General features: G+C 39.3%; 1 protein-coding gene across 5 annotated transcripts in view; it reads right to left on the reverse strand.

Moving 5' to 3' along the window:
- Window positions 1-19295, reverse strand: part of LOC110285129 (serine protease inhibitor Kazal-type 11) — a 97112-nt gene that overhangs the window by 33783 nt on the left and 44034 nt on the right. For 4 of the 5 annotated variants that reach the window (XM_029472108.1, XM_029472107.1, XM_029472106.1 and 1 more), the window contains 3 exons: window positions 18691-18847; window positions 2225-2274; window positions 970-1134 (listed from right to left, as the gene is read on the reverse strand). The gene's annotated coding sequence lies outside the window, so the exon portion shown is untranslated. The remainder of the gene's footprint in view (window positions 1-969; window positions 1135-2224; window positions 2275-18690; window positions 18848-19295) is intronic. The other variant, XM_029472105.1, reaches the window with a different exon arrangement.

Below are 19295 nucleotides of genomic sequence, written 5' to 3' on the forward strand. Positions count from 1 at the left end.
CCTCCCTCCTCCCTCCCTCCCTCCTCCTTCCCTCTCCCTCCCCTCCCCTCCCATCTCTCTCCTCTCTGGCAGGTGTATTTTCTTCTGTTGGGATCCTAGAACATCATATTGCCTTTCAATGGACATTTGCCGCAACAGCAAGCTAGGAGGACTTCAGGATTTCTGCTTGATTGGGTTGCAGCTTTGGCTGGTCTGTCTCTCTGAGCTACCTGATTTTTTGAGCTAAGCAAGGTCTGATTCCCCTGTCTCTCTACTTTGCAGATGACTACTGTGAAATTTTTCAGTCACTGTGATAAATCTAATAAAGTGTCTCTGATATTATTATGCATTCCGTTGTGAAGCCCTGGCTTATCTATAGAGTCCCATCAGAAACCTGTTGGCTAAGAGTACCAAAAGTTCAGCATGCACTCCTCCTGTGAACCATCCTTTCACCTCCTAAACCCACAATTTTTTTTCTGAATTATGCAAGGATCTTAAAGTCAAATTATACTAAATGCTGATTTTCTTTTTAATTGTTTCAAATGACATTTATACTATGCCAAAAATGTTAAATTTTTGTGTAAACATTTCCCACAGTAAGATGATTTTTGAAGAGAATAAATGTCAGATTTTCTACTTAAATCACATTTTATTACTAGAACATCATATTTAAAATACCACTAAATTTCATCTACCATTTTTTTCATTTTACCTAAATATGGAGTTAATATCCAGTGAGATTCTTTTTATAAAGTCTAAGTTATCATTTATTTTCAAAAACCTACTTTTTTGGAAAAAAAACAATCACTAAATGTTGGAGAATTTACGTTCATTAAAGCACAATAATTTCACCAGTAGATTTAAGTTCACAGGGAGCAATGGCAAACTCATTTCTGTTTTCCCTCTTATGTTTGGCACTAGACACAGAGCCTAAAATATCATTATCTTAACATATCATTACACACATTCTTAACATATTATTATATTTACCACATTTGCCTCTTCAGAATGTTTATACTGGAGGGCTAGTAAGAAGGCACAGAGGGCAAAGGGTTGTACCACCAAGCCTGATGATCTGACATCCAGAATGTGTAATCACAGGATGCAAGCAAAGAACTGACTCAAACAAACTGTCCTCTGAGCTCCATACATAGGCTGTGATGCAAATACACACACAGGCATAATAAATAAACAGCATGCAATAGAAACTACATAATACATTTATCATTGTTCAATATATTTATATGCCATATGTGAAATTTTTAAAGATATATTTAATTCAATACATTGTAAAATAATATTTTACTAATTAATATTCTATTTTCTTGAGATATTAGAGATGATAAAGTAAATAGCCTCCAGGCTCATTGTTATTTACAAGTAAAAATAGTAGTTGAAAATAACATTCCTGTTATTTGATAATCTAAAAGTAACAAGTTATATTTCCAACAGTCCAGGAACATTTCCATTAACACATTCAAAGTTTAAATTGTTACTAATGAACAGAGACTGGACCTTGAAACTGTCAATAAACCAAGTATAACCAGGAGTGTTTACTAAGCCAATTAATTAAGGGAGCAACAGTTAAAGGCTGAGAAAGACTATTCTATTTATTCAATATACCACATTGGGAAGGACAAAGATCTAGGAAACTCCCCTTTTTCCTAAAATAAAGATAAGTTTTAAATAAAAGGAGCGAAATCCATAATTGATGGGTGTGTTCAAGAAGTACGAGAGACAGATGCCATGGTCAGCACAGCAAGGGAGCCTTTAGTGGAGAGGAGTAGGAAGAGAGCATGTGAGATTATCAAAGTTAGGGAATGAGAGCCAGATATCTCACACTTTCATCAGTTGCATACAGAACTTGAGAAGCCAAGCCAAATCTCAAAACCAGTTTTTTGGTAAGCATCCTTTTTATTTGGATCTCTATTTGTTTATAGAGATAAGGAAGTAGGGTTCTGTACAAGCTCCTGTTTTCTCTGCAGGAACATTCAAAGATAATGGAGGACATTTTTAGACAAGCCATTATTCTCTCCCCAGGAGTCAGAGACCAGAACTGAAGAAATGTGGACTGATTTCTCTAAACATAAACAATGTCTTGAAATGCCAGGCTTGTGATCTAACACTACAGTTGTAGACAGACCAGAGGAAAATGCTTTTACTGAATGTTCATAGTCCTTAGTTACAACATTTCGCTAAAACACTAACAAGAGGGCCAAAACAAACTTGAATATTGGGTACATACTTACATACTCTCAGGCCTTATGGTGAGATCTTCAATCCATCTGGTGTTTCCTGCAGGGTGAGACAAAAGGATCCAGGTTCATTCTTTTGCATGTAGCTTTAGCTCATTTGAGTGGCACCTTTTGTTAAAGATGCAATCTAGTCTCCACTGATTAAACCCATAACTGGTACCTTCGAAACCTACATAATAAATATTAGTATTTTCTGTCAAAGTGTAAAACTATTATTTAGGACAAGGAATTCAGATCATTTAATACCACCCCTTCCCTCCATCTTGAAAGAGTTCTATAAAAATCATTTTACCTACTTCACTCTGATAAATCTGAATGGAAAAGCTTTAATCCTTCCTACATTGGTAAAACTTCTATTCACACAAAGGCCCTCTGCCTTCTCCATACATGAATGACTTCATTAAGTCCTTCCCACTTTCCCTCACTTCCTTTGTAACCATTCTTTTAGAATTAACCAATTGAAAAAAAAAAAAAAGACTGGGAGCAACAACAGACAATGAGAGAAAAGACACAGTCACTGTAGAACCTAAGCAGGATGCTGCTTCCCACTACAGCCTACTGAGGCTATCAGATACCCCACAGGAGCTATCAAAATGGCAGCTCCTGTCAAAATGGTGGCACCACTATACCTCCTCAGACTGCAGCAGGGGCAGGAGCTGTCCACAGCGGTGCATCTTCTTTCCTACCTCAGGCTATGGCCTTCATGAAATACCACAGCAGAAGCCATCCCACAGGAGCTGTCCACAATGCCAGCACATTCTCTCCAGCCTTCCTAAACATCTCCATGGAGATGGCAGCTCAGACAAAGCCACCTGCACAAGGAAGGACTTACCATCCTAACCCATGGGCCCAATGTGGGAGAAAAAGGGGGTTAAAAAAAGGCTCCAATCCCTGAGCAGGAAAAAAAAAGCCACCAAGCTCAGGATTTGAAATCCCACCAATCTACAATCTTGAAATCTCTGCCCTGACAAGCTTAGCACCCCCTAAGAAACCCAATTTAAGCCCTGCCCTTTATTCAGTTCCCTGCTGTTGGCTCCTGGTTGCAGAGGCAGTCACTCCTGCATTTGTCCCTCCACTCCCTGGACCTTCCAATAAATCTTTTATGATATTTGCTGCCTAATATGATTGTCTCATTGGAAGAATCCAAGAAGCAATGAAGAAAAGAGAAAAAAGTAGAAATGTAGAGTGGGGTTGAGGTTCTCAGAGCTGTACGGTTCCTGAACTCCCATGTCTTTGGGTGTCCTTCCCTTGGGACATTGTTCCACCTTAGAGCTCTGTGATTCCTGGACTTTAGTGTCTGAGAATGACCTTCCCTTCGGACACTGTCCCACCTCTGAGCTGTGTGGTTCCTTAGTTCCCATGTTTCACAATGCTGTTCCATTGGGATAATTTCTCCCTCAGAGTTGTATGGTTTCTGGGCTTCCAACTCCCAGGAATCCTTTCCATCCAAGTAGAAACTTACAGTCATCAACTCAGGATAAAAACCTAACATAGTCCCTGCTCTAATGTTCTTGCTAAACCACTTTTGTGAGCATCAGACTTGTAGAGGACATACAGTGGTGATTGTTTGTTTAAACGCTGAGTGAACAGTAGCCTAAAACATATCTAAAGCACAAACCAGTATTTCCAATGATTTTTGTACATACACTTGGTGGTCCTGAAACAGAAAGGAGGATAGACTAACTACCTGGTTTCTTTGAAGGCCTGGAGAAGGCAAAGAGGGGGTGCAGTTTTCTAATCTAGAAATTCCCCTTCAGTTTCCTTTGACTAATCATTATGGCATAACCTCAGCAGTTGGGATAGTTTTGTTACTAACAACCTAAACAAAGAGGCTACCACTAACCTTGAGAACCTGAGTTTAGTTCCTGGAGCCCAAACTTTGGAAAAAGAGAAACAAATCTCAAAACCCATCTTCTCAAATGCACACACATTCCAATAGCCTCACCAAATGAAGAAAACCAAGAGGTGCTGCTGGACCTTGAGTTTATCTATAATGCAGTAATCCTGCTACATCATCTGATGGCTAATGCATGTACTCTTCCATCTCAGAGACAAAGTCTACTAAAGGGCATGGAGTATGTCTTAGTTAAGGTTTTACTGCTGTGAACAGATATTGTGACCAAGACAACTCTTATAAGAACAACAACAACTGGGGCTGGTTTACAGGTTCAGAGGTTCAGCCCATTATCATTAAGGCATGACAGCATCCTCGCAAACAAGGTGCAGGAGGAGCTGAGAGTTCTACATCTCCATCTGAAGGCTGCTAGCAGATTACTGACTTCCAGGCAGCTAGAGTGGGGGTCTTAAGCCCATGCCTACAGTGACACACCTACTCCAACAAGGCCACACCTCATAATAGTGCCACTCCCTGGGCCGAGCATATACAAACCATCACACAGTGTTGATCTAAAAGATGTTCAATTTGGATTCCTCTCCATGCTGATCTTGACACGTTGCATTTTTAATGGGAAGACCAAATCCCTGGACTTCACCAGTCACACACTCGGACATTCCTCAGGCAAAGCCTCAGTGACAGCACTCGCCTTTGTCTAGCACCCTAGTAAAAGATCTAAGAAAACTGGTTTTCAGTGGAAGCTATTCTACAATATATAGAAGATATTTTGACATGTAGTGCTATCATGAAAAGTATAGACCAAAATATTGCCACAGTCCTCAACTTTCTATTCTCTTGATGCTGCTGAGTCTTCCAGAAAAAGACCATGTAATTCAGAATTGTTTAGGGAACATTTTAACTCCTGGTATAGAACATTTCCCCTCCCCCACATCAATTTAGATCCATAATTAAAACAATTCTACCGAACAAAAAGGAACAACTTCAATCATTTTGGTGGATGGCTGAATCTTGTCTGTCTAAAAACCCAGATCAGATAAAGAATAAATCTCTCTGTGGGCTATCTCAGGTCCTAGGCCATGAGTCCCTGAACTGGGATAGCCATTTGAAACAAGCCACTCATTAAATACATCAGGTTCTTAAGACTGGCACAGAAAGTAAACGCACAATCCCCTGAAGCCCTGTCATTCATTTGTTTCAGAAAAACAAGGGCTTGACCTTAGTATATTAACCCATGAATAGACAGAATGGAGGATTTAGTATATTTTTTCAGAAAAACTACATATCAAATCATGAAGGTGGCCCTCTTGTTTAAGAACTGTAGCAGTATATGAGTTTGTACACTCACTGCAAAATAAAAATAAATCAATTCTTTAGGGTTTCTTTTCCCCTTTCTTCAGAAACGAGGCATTCACTGTTTCCTATTTGAAACACAGTGAATGATTTCAGCAATTTCTTTGAGTTTTGCCTTAATTAGCAAAACCTTCACCAGAAACATCTTTACCTTAGAGGACCCTTAATGGGTAAATAAGACATGGCACTCACTAAAACCTTATACCCAGGCTTTACATGTAACCTGTACAATGAAATGATCAAAAGTCAGTGGAGAGCAACTCAATTACCCAAACTGGCACAGTTTTTCTTCAGGTGATGTATTTAAGCAAAGGACTACTTGGGGTGGGGGTAAGTTGAGTTTATTTCCATTGCGGGACTAGCCATTCACAAGGATGCTACCTGTGACTCCCTGTTTTGTGTCAATGTGCACTTAATTATCCCCTTCTTAAATACTGTTAACCAGTAGTACTGGAAGCAAGATTTTTATACATCTCTCTCCAAATAGTTTTTTCCTTGCCATAAGATCACAGTAAATGCTACTCAAACCACTTTTTAACAATTCAATCTTTTAATGTATATCAAACCCACCCCCACCCCCAAAAAATGGCCTTCCAGGTACTTAGTCCTGCTGGGACTAGATGTCCCAGGTTGGGTTGGTATCCAAGTGGGGGCTTTCCCCCTCTGAGGAGAAAGGGAGGAGGTGATAAGGAGAGAGATTTCCAAGGGTGGGACTGGGGAGACGAGGGAGGGAAGGCTGGAATTGGGGTATTGTATGAATAAAAATATTACAGAAAAATGGCCTCCCAGTCTCTCCACAGTATGCATAGATCACAATTTGGTTTAAAAATGACTATTTCTATGGGACTATCCAAAACATAACATCTCTCCTCACCTCAGAACTTCCATAGAAATGTTTTATGACTATATATAGATACAGCAGCTGAACAACAATTACAAAACTACAAGACCCTGTAGACTTCTCCTCATATGGAATAATAGTATTATCTATCCTGCCCCATAGATGACAAGGCCAATATAGTACTGTGTCTACTTTCTAAATCTTCTAAGTAAAATTTCAAAACTATATTATATAGTCTTTATATAGATATTATATTACCAACATGAAATCTTTCCTCACCTTCCTATCAAAAAGAGAGAGATGACACCAGTACACCCAAATATTCTTTAGTGGACTACAAACTGAGCTTCCAGTATTAGAATGATCATGACTGAGCTTCAAGCTTTGTTCTACATGGAAGAGTTTTAAATTTAGAAATATTAATCAGAAATGTTGGTGTTATAGCAGGCACTAGTGAGGGACATTCGACTTGTGTTTGGGGTACAGCCAAGCCTTGACAGACTTGTACAAATGATCCTTCAGATGATTTTCAATAACATTTGTGTAACATGGCTCCAGACATGAGTAGGTCCCCAGAACTGACTCCATAATGGAAGCACTATCCAGGCTGTAAAACTTCGCACATAGACAACACTATCTAGTAAAACCAAAACAAAGGCCTAGTCCATCAAAGATCTTAGTTTTGAGAAAGTCTCTGAATGTACTAATCTTGCTTTTCAGCTTCTGTAATTCTGCTTCTGGCTGTTCTTGTTAACTGAGGCATGTCAACCCAGAACATGGTTTTTATGCTTAAAAGCTCATCCTGAGAAAGGCTTCATGCTCTATTGGGATCAGGAATACCCAGTGTACTCACCCTCTGGCTAAAGACTTTCTATTGACTTTCATGTGTGTGCCAGTAGACCTCTCTGGTGGATACCCCACAACATTGGCACCCCTGGCAGGTAGGGTTATGAAGTATTTAATTATATGTGGTGCTTCTAGATTTATAACTTACAAAACGTTGAGAAATATTTTTAAATGTGGTGGGCACCATGCAGGACAAGTGAGCTTCTTGGAAAACAACCCACAATAATGGGCAATTTTACTATAGGTCAATATGCATATGAACATTCATAAAATAATGTTGCTTGGATGAATTAATGATTTTACAGAATTCCTGATTTGATTCAAAATAGTTTTAGCAAATTAGAGAATTGATAGAAAGCTTAAAGAGATGGCTTAAGTTGTTTTGCCAAAAACATATAATAAAATTAGAATTAAGAACAGAATGTGCCCCCTCCCTTGTACAATGATGAGAGCTGCATAGGTTAGAAAAGGAGTACAGTGAGATTTTATGTGTTACAAGCACATAATTGTATTTGGTAGAGAAAAATAGGCTTGGGAAAAGAAATTTTGTTCTAGGTTGGGTTTGAGTTCCTACACCTAGTGATCTATGAATGTAGTCATGGGTTTCAAGTGTGCCATGAAAAGACAGGGTTATGAATAAAGATTAAACAATTCTATTTTGAGTATAAGAAAAGAGAATTGATTATTAACCAGTTTACCTGAAAAAAACTTGAAAAATAAGATAGATGATGATCTGTTTCTTGGTAAATACAAATTGTCATCAGCTCAGAATAGAAAAAACTTGCTACTATACCCTGGTTTGCTTAAGCTATGTTACCAATGAAAAAAGAATTATTATTTTGGGGTTGTGGTGAACTCGTGGAAAAAAACAGATGGGGAATATTTAGTTAGATATGTATTTCAAAAGAAGAAGACATAATCAATAATCTTGTTGTAATTTTCATTTGTGTAATGATTGTAATCTGTTTTTGAAGAGTATATTTTCATGGTGATTATTTTAGAGAATATATAACTTATAGCTATGAGGTAATCTGTTTTTCTCCATAAAGAACTTTGTCTTAGATGGTATAAAAAGACAATGAGAAAAAAAAGAAAGTGTTGGAGCTTTGCTCCATCCATCCAATATATGTATGTATGTATGTATGTATGTATGTACGTATGTATGTATATGTGTAAAGTTGTTGGAGCTTGTCTTGCTTCATTCACTCAGTGTGTGTGTGTGTGTGTGTGTGTGTGTGTGTGTGTGTGTGTGTGTGTGTATATGTAAGAGAGAGAGAGAGAGAGAGAGAGAGAGAGAGAGAGGGAGAGGGAGAGGGAGAGAGAGAGAGATTTCCTCCTTTCCTTTCTCTCATCACTGGCTGCCAGCAACAACAACCTCTGTCAGTTGCTATCAATACCCACCCCAATCACAGACTCCACACTCAACCCTCCTCCTACCTTGTGGTATCAAAGTTGGCCTTCCGCAAAAATGTAAGAAGATGATTAAGGTGTGATCAAATCTAAGTTCTGACATATGTTGAGTAGTGGGTAAACTATCTTTTTTGATCCATAGGAAGTAGACTATGGGAAATAACAGGGCAAATAGGTACAATTCACTTACTATTGATCCTATCCCTAAGCCCTAAGTCTAATAATTTAACCTGTGCCTTCCAGAACCCAACTACTACTATGAGTAAAAGTGCTAATATTCTAAATCTACCAACTGGTTGGGGACCCAGAAAGACTTAAATCCTGAAATGGACACTTCCATTCAGAAAATTGGACGTAGTACTACTGGAAGATCCAGCAATACCGCTCCTGGGCATATACCCAGAAGATGCTCTAACTTGTAATAAGGACACATACTCCACTATGTTCATAGCAGCCTTATTTATAATAGCCAGAAGCTGAAAAGAACCCAGATGTCCCTCAACAGAGGAATGGGTACAAAAAATGTGGTACATTCACACACTGGAGTACTACACAGCAATTAAAAACAATGAATTTATGGATGGCTCTAGAGGATATCATCCTGAGTTAGTTAACCCAATTACAAAAGAACACACATGATATGCACTCACTGATAAGTGGATATTAGCCCAGAAACTCAGAATACCTAAGATACAATTTGCAAACCACATGAAACTCAAGAACAAGGAAGACCAAAGTGTGGATACTTCCATCCTTCTTAGAAGGGGGAACAAAATACCCACAGAAGGAGTTACAGAAACAAAGTTCAGAGCAGATACTGAAGGAATGACCATCCAGAGACTGCCCCACCTGAGGATCCATCCCATAAACAACCACCAAACCCAGACATTATTGCAGATGCCAACAAGATTTTGCTGACAGGAGCCTGATATAGAGGTCTCCTAAGAGGCTCTGCCAGTGACTAACTAATACAGAAGTGGATGCACACAGTCAGTCATCCATTGGACAGAGCACAGGGTCCCCAATGAAGGAGCTAGAGAAAGTACCCAAGGAGCTGAAGGGGTTTGCAGCTCGCTGGGAGGAACAACAATATGAGCTAACCAGCACCCTCAGAGCTCCCTGGAACTAAACCACCAATCAAAGAAATTGCATGGTGGGACTTGTGTCTCTAGCTGCATATGTAGCAGAGGATAGCCAAGTAGGCCATCAATGACAGGAGAGACCCTTGGTCTTGTGATGGTTCTATGCCCCAGCACAGGGAAATGCCAGGACCAGGAGGCAGGAATGAGTGGGTTGGGGAGCCGGGAAGAGGGGAGGGGATAGGGGATTTTCAGAGAGGAAACTAGGAAAGAGACTAACATTTGAAATGTAAATAAAGAAAATATCTAATTAAAATGGAAAATATGAAGAAGAAATTGATGTACATTTGAGAACTAATAAAAAATAAGACATACTATGCAAAATGTAAAAAAAAGAAAGGGGAACAAAAATAATCACAGGTTACTTATAACATTAAAAATAAAGAAATATTAAATTTTGTAAAGAATGAAAGAATTGTTTCTAGGAAGTAGCTAGGGAGTTACTTCAGCCCAGCAGAAGCCATGGGGTCCTTCCTGATATGTAGGCATGGCTTGGGTTCTGTTGTAGATCAAGCTCTCAGGCTTATTTATTTATTTATTTATTCATTCATTCATTCATTCATTCATTATAAAGGCCAGTCTCAAGATGGAGTAGGTTTGGCCTCCCAGGCAACAGATGCGTCCTCCATTTCTGGATTGTAGTTCATTCCAGATATAGTCATGTTGACAACCAGGAATAGCAATCACAAAGAGGTAGTCTCCGGTGTTTGAATGGTATTTTCTGTAGATATCTATTATGTCCATTTCATCTATGATCTCCCCTCCCTCCCCCATTCCTCCCCATCCCTCTCTCTCTCCTCAATTAAGAAGGAATATCATGTTTTCAAGGTTGATCTCCAACTCACTATGTAGCTAAAGATGACTTTGAATGGCTTTCTCTTCCATAAATCTTTCAAAATCTGGGATTGTGGGGCCTTAATTCTAACAGACAATTCCATTATGAGTATATGTGCATGCATACATGAATAATCAAGCCCCACAGAGTACTCATTCAGAGTCATTCATATATTTAATAAAAAAGAAAATATGATCAGTAAATGTTGTAGCAGATTGAAAGGTATTATCCAATAGCTACTCAGCATTTCTTCCAGCAAAGTCAATTTTTTCCAGTTCGTTAATGTAATTTTGTAATGCATTAAATCTAAGTCTTTTAGACATGTGTTTTGAAAAGAAAGAAGAAAAAAAGGGACCTATAGCTAATCAGATGATGCACAGGCAGATGCAGAATGATTAAGATGTCTCAAATGAGAAATACTGTATTGAACTGTAACAGTAGTCAGTAGTTCTTTAAAATTATGAGGAAGTCCTCAGAAAATTGGACATACTACTCCTGTAGGACCCAGCTATACTACTCCTACACATATACCCAGAAGTTGCTCCAACATGTAATAATAACACATGCTCCACTATGTTCATAGCAGCCTTATTTATAATAGCCAGAAGCTGGAAAGAACCCAAATGTCCCTCCACAGAGAAATTAATACAGAAAATGTGGTACACTTGCACAATGGAATACTACTTAGCTATTAAAAACAATGAATTCATGAAATTCTTAGGCAAATGGATGGAACTATAAAATATTATCCTGAGTAAGGTAACCCAATCACAAAAGAACACACATGGTATACACTCACTGATAAGTGGATATTATCCCAGAAGGTCGGAATACCCAAGATAACAATTCACAGACTAAATGAAGCTCAAGAAGAAGACCAAAGTGTGGATACTTTGGTCCTTCTTAGAAGATGGAACAAAATACCCATGGGAGGAGATACAGAGACAAAGTGTGAAGCAGAGACTGAAGGAAAGACCATTCAGAGACACCCCACCTGGGGATCCATCCCATATACAGTCACCTAACCCAGACACTATTGTGGATGTCAAAAAGTGCTTGCTGACAGGAGCCTGATATAGCTGTCTCCTGAGAGGCTCTGCCAGTGCAAATACAGAGGCATATGCTTGCAGCCAACCACTGAACTGAGCACAAGATCCCCAATGAAGGAGCTAGAGAAAGGACTGAAGGAACTGAAGGAGCTTGCAGCCCCATAGGAGAAACAACAATATGAACCAACCAGAACCTCCAGAGCTCCCAGGGACTAAACTACCAACCAAAGAGTACACATGGAGGAACCCATGGCTCTAGCCTTGTTGGACATCAATGGGAGGAGAGGCCCTTTGTCCTGAGAAGGCTTGATGCCCCAGTGTAGGGGAATCCCAGGACAGGGAAGTGGGAGTGGGTGGATTGGTGAGCAGGGGGAGGGGGGATGGAATAGGGGGTTTCAGGGAGGAATGTAAATAAAGAAAATATCTAATAAAAAAAGAAAAGAGTTATGAGGAAGTGGCTAGAGATTACTGTTGGGCATCTATTCTCTAGCTGTGCGTCTTAGCTTTTAAAACAAGGGATATTTTAACAACCCAATGAAGCCTACTTTTGTTAAATGGAAAAACTGTTGTACCCATTCAAAAAACCATCATGAAACCCATAAGACCACCAACAAGCAGATTCCTGATTCCTTTGCAATCGCACTTGGGTCTTTTTATTCAAGCTTGAGCTTGGGCTCACCTCTGACACTAACACAGTAAGATCGGAGAGTGAAGCCCTGAGCCCTCAGCAGGACAAGGTTTTTTAGGAAATGGAAAGCAAGCAAGGAGGTTTTCAGCCTGTCAAGCACCTAACTGGATGACTGTTATGACTTATGTTGTCCTTTAAGCCAACAGGTGGGTGCTATGAAGCAAAACCATGAACGATCACAAACGGTCTAAAAGTACATCTGGAACTACCAGATGAATCCTAGTACTGACTTTTTATTACCATAAGCTGAATAATCCCAGGTCTTTCTTTCATGAACTGAACCAATTTGTTTAAAATATAGGGGTCAAAGGTGAGGAGCAGAAGTAAAATGAGCAGGGGGCCCAGTAGGGTGGATATCAGGGTGATCAGCCACGGGGAGTTGTTGAACCATGATTCAAACCAACCTTGTGTCTGCTTTTTGTTTGTTTGTTTGTTTGTTTGTTTGTGATGGTTTTGGCTAGGCTATTTTTAACTTTGGCCATCAATTTTTTGACTACTCTAGAGTAGTCGACATAAAAACATAGCCCGCCTTGTTGTCACCTGTACTCTTTAGGGTTCTCAGTGTCAGTGAACTTCCCAATTAGGGCTATGTCCTTAAAATAGTGTGGTTTTTATCTCATAACCTAACCATCATGACTCAGTTAATTCAGGCCTGGATGTATTGGTGACCTGAAAGGACTGGACTATTATCTCTCAGAGGGGGTCAGTGTTGTCATCACCTAGTCCTCATGGTATCCCTGGGGATGGTGGATTCGGTCTGCAATCATGTCTCAGGGTGGTAGGTGTCCTCAGGATGATGATATAGGGACCTTTCCAATGAGGCTGTAGTGACCTCTGGTGGTGTCTCTTTATTAGGACACAGTCTCTGGACTAGAATCAGTGAGGCTCTGGAGATGTTAGGACCTGTTTCCTAGAGGGCATGAAGTTTAAGCCTGATATGTTTGTGAACCCACTGGACACCCTCAAATTCATCCAATAGTTGGCAGTCATCTGTCTCGGCAATGACTTCTGTCTGAAGGTTAGAAATGATGGGAGTGGGGAACTGAACATGATCTCAAAGTCCCATTTGGAATGGAGAGTTCCATAACTGGATCTAATTTCTTTGACAGATAGACCATTGGTCTCAGCACCAGGGCTGCAAGTCTGAGTCAGTACCCCTTTTGCTATTCTAGATCACTTGTCCACGGAGAGATGAAAGGATGTAGTCACATCTGGCAACCCAAGGCTGGTGCAGAAATTAAGACCTTCTTTAAGAAGGATTTCTGAGGTCCCTCATCCCAACAAAGCTCTCAGGAGGCCCTTTGGTGGCCTCATATAGTGGCTACAAAGCCTACTATTCATTTTCTGCACAATTTATCAGACCCTAAGAATTTCCTTACCTGGCAGAGAATCTTGGTTGTTGAAAGGCACAGAGCAGTTTCCTTCCTGGCCTCAAAGAGCCATCTGTGACCTTTCTTTAGTATGTAACCTAGATAGGTCACCTGTGGTTGACAGAGCTTGGCCCTTTTTTATTAGAGGCTAGGTAGCCCCAATTTTCCAAGGCCTCTAAGAGCTCCAGGCATTTCTGTTTGGTCTCTGTTACCACTAGAACTTCACTCATATACTGTAAGAGTCAGGCTAGGATGCTGGCTTTTGTACTCGTTCAGGTCTTCATGAAGAGCCTCATCAAAGATGGTAGGTAAGATCTTAAATCCTTGGGGAAGATGGGTCTAAATCAACTTTTCATTAATCCTAAACTCTCAATATTGTTTAATTTCTGTTGCCCCTTGGACTCAAGACCTTTTTGAAGGAACTTTATCTTCACATTTTAATAAGACAGATTATTGAGCTCTGCTATCAACAGGGAAGCTGGTGACTTTCCCCTCTATTATTAGGGGTCTTTAAGTAGGGGTTCTCTCTACCCTTGGGGACCCTTTTACCTCTTTTCTGGAAGCCATCTGTTTCAGCCATCTCCTATGGTCCTCTGGTTCAGCTGTGACTGTCAACAGAATCCTTGTCAGATCTAGAGTCTGTTGCTTCCACTCTTTTACTTTTCTTTACTATTTTTTTTTTTTTGGCACTAGCACTATATCTCTCAACCCTCTGGAGTTTTCTCTTAATATCTGATGCTGCCTGATATGTTTATCTGACTGATAAAGGCTAGAGCTACCTCTGCTTTCACTTCTGGTGATTCAGGGTCCATGAAGGTGTATCTCCACAAAACTCTCACAAGAAGGCTGTAGGTAGGGCTCTCATTGTCTCCCTGACTAATAAATACTTTGGCCAAACTAATGGGTTGTCATGCAGACACATTGAGACCTGCCAAAAGAGCCTAGCAGTAGACTAAGATTCCCCACCCCCTTACCTTTAGCAGTGTTGAAGACCCAATCTGGGTGAGATAAGGGTAAGCCAGCATGAATAGATACTTGGTTAAGAAATTCTCAGAAGTCCCTCTTCAGTGGCTCTGTGTCCTTGCAGCAGGCCCTGCCCCTGCCTCCTGTTTGACTGCAGTTCTGCCTGATGAGAGGGTGGGGGTGGACTGGGGAAAAAGGGTTAACCCAAGAGGGTGGGTCAGGTCTAGCTAGACCACTACATAAGGTGCAGGTACTTGGTCCAGGTGACCAAGTTTGGGTTTGAAAAAAAAAAAAAAACTCCTCAATCTCTTGGACCAATCTTAGATCAAAGGGTCCCTCTGGGGGGTCAAGCAGTGTTGAAGGTAGGCCATTCTGACTTGCAAAATGTAGGTTAGTTTATCTTTCATAATAATGACAAAAATTCTGAACCATAGTCTTAACATCTTTAAAATAGCTAAGAAATGAGGGGGTTTCTAGCTTGGCAAGCATCTAGTTGGGTGACTATTATGACATATGCTGTCCTTTAAACTGAAAGATGGGTGCTATGAAGCAAAACCATGAACAATCACAAATGGTCTGAAAGTACATCTAGAACTACAAACTAATCCTGATTGTCTGTTGCTAGATAGTAGCTAGGGAGTAACTCTGAGGTATGGGCCAGAGACAAACTATGTGGTTCTTCCTGGAACCTGGGTGTAGCTTGGGTTCAGCTGCAGGTCAAGTTCTCAGGCTCTTTTGCTTTTAAAATAGAGAATGGTTCCAAGATGGAGTCCCACAGGAAGACCAAGCTGTACAACTGTTTCATCAGCCCATCACATACATGTTCTGTTTGGTGCTTCAGTCTCTGTGAGCCCCCTGGGCCCAGGTTAATTGAATCTGTAGGCTTTCCTATGGTGCCTTTGACTCTTCTAGCTCCTACAATCCTTCCCTCTCTTTCACAGGAGTTCCCAAACTCCACCTAACGTTTAGCGAGTGGTGGGTCTCTATATCTGTTTCCATCAGCTGCTGGGTGAAGCCTCTCAGATGACAGTTATGCTAGGTACCTTTCTGCAGGTCTCCTCTTTTCTGAGGTCAAGGGGTGAACTGGAGGATGGGCAAGAGGGAAGGTGAAAGGGAGGGAATAAGAGGAGAGGAAAGAGAAGCTTCAACAGGATGTGAACGTAAATAATTAGTTTTTCTAATGCACTTGTTGTGGCCCAGCTACCTTTTGCCAGCAAGTCATTATTCCAGAACAGAATCATCCTAACTACTTAACCTGTTCATTAGCCCTGACTGAACTCCAACAATCACTCAGAAGAGTCTAACTACCCTAAGTCATGACTAGACTAATTAGAGTCCTAAATGCTCTCTGACCAAAAGTGAACTATATATTCATACTTGAGATGGAATTCCACTAACTCCACATACAAATACAAACTACAGACTAAAAAAAAAAAAAAAAAGAGGAAGAAGAAGAAACCCAAGGCAATAATATATCTCCCTCTAAAATTACCAATCCCATATAAATGGTCCCTGAGGAGGGCTACTGGGACAAAATTTCAAAGAATTCAAACAAGCAGTTAAAAAAATATTCACTAAATTTAAAAAGGACAAGAACAGTGTGGAGAATTGAATCCAAGAGAACATATACAAACAGCTGAATGAGATAAGAAATCATATATAAAAATAAACATATTCAATAAAAATATAATAGTTCAAAAGAAATAACAAAATAAAAGATTGCAAATAAAAGACTGAACCAGTCAAATCAAAAGCTAAGTAGTGGGGCTCCCTCACTACCAGTATGATGTCATGTGGAGGTCAGAATTGCTAGGTGATGAAAAAGAAGACTTGAATTATGCAGTAAAGAATGACAGAAAAAATTTTAAGGTCATCCATTACCAAAGTACAATATATAAATCCAGCTTTCCTTGGCCCTGGAAGGGTAAGGGTAGAAAATTTACTCACCAAGATGAAATGCCAAGGCCAGAATGAAAATGATTTTGACCCACAAGGAAGAGGAAGACATTGTACTAGGTCTGTAGAGGAACCATTATTTAATGGAGTTTATAACATTTCTGAAAGGAAGCTTCTTATCCTGAGACCAAAGGAGGAACGACCCCACATCACTTGTCCAGATTCCAAATTATAAACTTTCTTCTCGCTTGATTGATAAGGTACAACATGAGCACAGAAAGCCTTCTGAAGATGTGAAGCACCTTTCCATACACATTGGGGGACTTATTTCCTCCAAACCTTTGGCTTAGCCCAGCAGAAGCATGGCAAACTTGAAGGAAATACCCATATCAAATGAGATCTCTGGTTTTCTCTTATAAAAATAAAATGATATTGTTATTTATAAAACAAAATACCTGGACAATATAGCAGAGTGCCCCCCATCTACCTGAAAATAGGTCAAAAAACGGAAACATTAAAAGCTCTCAAAGTGCTCTTTAATAAGCTGTCTTATCAACCACTGGCTCTCATTCAAGATTCTGTATTGGCCTTTGGGTCGAAACCATGGTTGGGGATAAGACCAATATCCAAGCATAGATAAAGAACACTCACTTATCCAGGACACTTCAAAGCAATGAGTCACATTTCTTAGATGAATGTAAAAAAAAAAAAAGAAAAGAAAAGAAAAGAAAAAAGAAGGCAGTGAATACTGAGAAATCCCAAGATGAAATGATGTGATAGTTTTCAAAGACATTGGACTGGAAAGTATAAGAGATTAAAAGGGAAAATAGATCATTTAAAGAATTATAAGGACTCCCATGTTTATAATCCTGGTGGTCTTCAACACTTAAGACACATTAGATTTAATTGGAAATTTGATGTTTATTGACATTTTGTTTTAGGTTCCTGAAGATTCTCATGATATTTTAAGTACTTAAGCAGAGTGATCACTTCAATCAGTTTCCTGAGTGGGGTATTTATAAACCAACAGTAAAAATTTGCAGCCATGAATAAAAATTAATGAGAAATCATTTTCAAAAAGGTCCATTTACTACCAAAATGGTAAATGTATTGTTTCTCTCAGGGAAATCCTGGGCAATAGTTTATTTGAACTCTGCCAGATGTGTTTCTGGTGATCAGCAACAGAAAATCCTGACTAGAGAATGAGAGCAGGATAGAAATAGCAGAAAGAAGGGAAGAAAGCTAAGGGGAAATGGGGGAAGGCCTAAGGTTTATGCTAATAGGTCGACCTATGTCTTAGAGTTGGGTAGTAGAAGCTTTGGGGTTTGAAGGAGTAACTCATTAAGGCTTCTCACTAAAAAGCTTTTCAGAGTCTGACCTCCTGAAAAATACTTTGGGACTGAAGCCCCCAGTTGAAATCCTATCTAAGAACAAATGACCTTTACAGACTATCCACCCTTCACATTCTGCAACTTCAAATGTGAGAATATCTATCTCACGGCTTTCACAGCAACGTTAGAATTTGTAAAGGATCTATATTTTTAAACCATTGTTGATAAATCTAATAAATTTTCTCTCATATTGAAATGCATACTATTGTATTCTTATCCAGGGGAACTCCAGTTGGTACAGTTGCATTTACAACCTGTTTGCTGGGTTCTCCAAAATTTCAGCATGCAGGTACCCTGTGAGCCATCCAGTCTCCCCCTAGACTTACAGATCTTTTCTGCATTATGCAAGAATTCTAACATGAAGTTGTACTAGAGGTTGATTTTCTCTGTAGTTCTTTCAAAGTACATTTTTACTACACCAAAAAACACTGACATTTGGTATTAAAATTCTCTCCAGTAGGCTGATTCTTAAAGAGAATAAGTGTCAAGATTTCTATTTACATTATAGACTACTACTAGAATCTCTTATTTAAAATACCAACAAAATTCTTTTAATTCTTTTTTCATTTTACCTAAATATGGAGTTAGTGGCTAATGAGATTCTGCTCATACAAACTAAGTTGTCATTTAGAAATTCTTCTTAAAAAGATTTTGTGGAGATCAGTCACAAGATGTTGGAGAATGTGCATTCATTGGAGCATAATAATTTAAGTAGTAGACTTAAGTTTCTGAAGAGCCATGAAAAATTCACTCCTGCCTACTATCTTGTCATTGGCACTAGATAGAGTCTAACATATCATAAGCCTTCATTTAACACACTTACCTCTTGAAAAGTATACACACTGGACAGCCAGTTAGATGGACCAATGGGTAAAAGGATGTGCCATCAAGTCTGATGATCTGACTTGCATATTCTATACTCACAGGACAGAAGCATGGCACTCACTCTAGCAAGTTATTCTCTGACTGCCACACATGAGCTGCAATACAAGCATACACACATATGCAAAATAAACAAATAAGTAAATAAATAAATAAGATATAATAAAATTTTACATACTTAATAAAAATGGTGAATGAAGATTTTTTACATACAAGTCAAATATTTTAAAGATGTAATTAATTAATGTATTTTATAATATTTCTTTATAACTTAATATTTTATTATCTTTAGGGAAATATTAGAGATATTAGAAAGTTGGTAGTTTCCAGCCATACTGTCCTTTATAGGTAAAAAGAGTAGGTGGAAAATAACACCCCCTGTTATCTTTTAACAGATATCCAGTTATCTTCCAACACTCAGGGAATATTCTTATCATTCATCTAAATGTATCACACATTGTCTTAGTCAGGGTTTCTATTCCTGCACAAACATCATGACCAAGAAGCAAGTTGGGGAGGAAAGGGTTTATTCGGCTTACACTTCCA

This window comes from Mus caroli, chromosome 18, assembly GCF_900094665.2.
Source record: "Mus caroli chromosome 18, CAROLI_EIJ_v1.1, whole genome shotgun sequence".
NCBI lineage: Eukaryota > Metazoa > Chordata > Mammalia > Rodentia > Muridae > Mus > Mus caroli.